This window comes from Mus caroli, unplaced genomic scaffold (assembly GCF_900094665.2).
Source record: "Mus caroli unplaced genomic scaffold, CAROLI_EIJ_v1.1 scaffold_13308_1, whole genome shotgun sequence".
NCBI classification, from domain to species: domain Eukaryota; kingdom Metazoa; phylum Chordata; class Mammalia; order Rodentia; family Muridae; genus Mus; species Mus caroli.
Window position 1 is genome coordinate 34,975 of NW_018390819.1, and position 2,312 is coordinate 37,286.

Sequence of the window (2,312 nt, forward strand, 5' to 3'; positions counted from 1 at the left end):
TCAGCTTATTTATTATTTATTTTTAAAATATATTTAAACAGCAGCAGTCACTTCCAAAATGCAAAAAATTACAATTTTTAGAATAAAATTATAATGTTTGTAATGCAGGTCAGAAAGAATTGAAGGTACAACTGAGAACCAAACAGGCAGCACTGAAGGCAGCTGGAAAAGCCAAGGCCTACTAATCTGGGGACCAAGTTAACAAGAGGCCACAACTTGTGAGGTTCCCACCCTCAAATCATGTCCCCCCAAATTCCCATTGGTAGACCCAGTGTCCTCTGAGTGACAGAAGAAAAAAAATGTCAGAGATGGCCCTCTATAGGGGACCTCCCAAACCCAGTCCCTCCATCAGCCAGGGACCTGCTAATCGACCTCCTGCATGTTGCTGTACGTGGGGCTGGGCGGTCCACAGGGGTTGGGGGGGCGAAGCGTTCAGGGGCTGTCCGCGTGGGGGCCACCTCGGGGGCCTGGCCAGGGCCTAGTCCCTGGCTGGTAGCAGCCTCAGCTGCAGGGCCTAGGTCTGGGTGGTGTTCAGAGTGACCTGCCCTGGGGGGTCTCTCCACAGGAGAGTTCCAACGATGGTAGAAGAGAACATAGGCATAGCGCGTCACGACCTGGCTTTCGTCTACTGTTGTCACCGTGCTGTCATCAAACAAGTGCCAGCCCACGTCACTGCGCTGGCTACTGCGATCATTGGGCAGCCGTGCACAAGCAGTATAGTGGCCACCGATCATGCCTCCATAGTGGTTGATGACAGCATACAGGTCATAGCTAGGCAGCTGCTCCTCTTTCTGACCGATACAGAACTTGCTCAAGTCCAGGTTCCGAACAGGAAACTCCACCAAGTCATTGATCTTGTCTCACCAAATGAAACTACGAAAGGAGAAGCGCTTGAGCTGCACAATGAGCACGTTCGGTAGGCGCCACAACAGCAGCTGTTTGGAGGCCTCACGATGCTGTTTGCACTGTTGGCAGTACCAGGCCTCCTCAAGTGCCAGCACTTCAGGTCGTGTAAAGAGGTTGAGGCACTGGTCCAGGGTGAAGTGGCCAGCACGGGCAACCTCACCAGCAGAGCCAGGATCTTCAGCACATTCTAGCTCCTCGGAGGCTACCAACACAAACTCCTGCAGGCGTTCATTGTTCCGCCACACCAGAGCCAGGCTACAATCATCACCTAGCTCCAATGGTGTCTCCCCTTTGTCCTCAAGCTGCTGCTCACTGTTTGATGCATCAGTTTTATAGATGAAGAACTGGGGTGTGTGGGTATTCACAGATTCACTTGAGTGTTGGTACCCGGGCACAGCAGCTTCAGGCCAAGATACCCTCTCACCAGCAAGCAAGGAACAACCTTCGATAGGCCCACTGGCCAGCATCTCAGAAGAAAGTCCACTGGTGCTAGGCACAGGACCCCTATCAGCAGGCGGCCATACTCGGTGAGCCCCTGTATGCCCCTCAGCCACAGGGGTCACCAACTGGAGCTCAGAATGCTGAATGGGTTCTCTTTCACTGTCCCCAGCCTCCAGAGAGCTGGTTGAAAGCAACGTGGTACAACCAGGGCTCTGCGATTCCAAAGCCATGTGGCCAGGCTGGAAGGGCGGCTGGAATACACTCACAGAGTACCGGGCATAACATTCTAGTAGCTGAGCAAGACGGGCATAAGTGAGGCGTGAAGCAGGCACACTGACCAGGAAGGAGTAGCCAATGTTCTCAGGGCGGCAGAGGCCTTTGTGGTCAGGCCAATGGGTTTTCTGGCAGAACTGGTTGCAGTAGCCCACACGGTAGCAATGGGTACAGCGCTTCAGCTTTTCATCTTCTGACTGCTGCTTCCGCTGGCAGGCTGCGCACTTGGAGATAGGGATGCTGGGTACCTGGGGGCGCTGCTGCACCTCCAGCACTACTACCCGCTCCTTAGCCAGTTCCGGGGAGAGCAGCTCAAAGCAGAGGAGCACGTCCGTGGGGGACACAGCGTCCAGTGAGTGGGAGGGCAAGAAAACACGGTGGAAACGGTTCTTAATTACCTCGGCTAGGCGCAGGTTCTCAGGCTTCCCGTGGACACTCTGAGAGAGGGAGTCCAACACTTCACTTGCGCTGGAGTTCTCCTTGCTAACACTCACCAGGAACTTGATGGGTTTGCTGTGGGGCTCCCTGGCAAAATAAAATATGGGGAGAACCTTTTGCTTTTGTGGCAAGGGTACCGGCAGATAAAGGAACGGGTCAAAAGTGATGGAGACCTTGGCACACACAGGGCACACCAGCTTTGACTTGTATTGGCCCTGAAACAGGTCCACAATGAATGAATCATTTCTCATCTT

At 53.5% G+C, this 2,312-nt stretch overlaps 1 pseudogene across 1 annotated transcript in view; it reads right to left on the bottom strand.

Annotated features, from left to right (window-relative positions):
* Positions 1 to 363: 363 nt before the first annotated feature.
* LOC110288850 overlaps positions 364 to 2,312 on the bottom strand; it is a 4,121-nt pseudogene continuing 2,172 nt past the window's right edge. Inside the window, exon 2 of the transcript XR_002377305.2 lies at positions 364 to 2,309. The product of XR_002377305.2 is annotated as a ubiquitin carboxyl-terminal hydrolase 19 pseudogene (transcript). The remainder of the gene's footprint in view (positions 2,310 to 2,312) is intronic.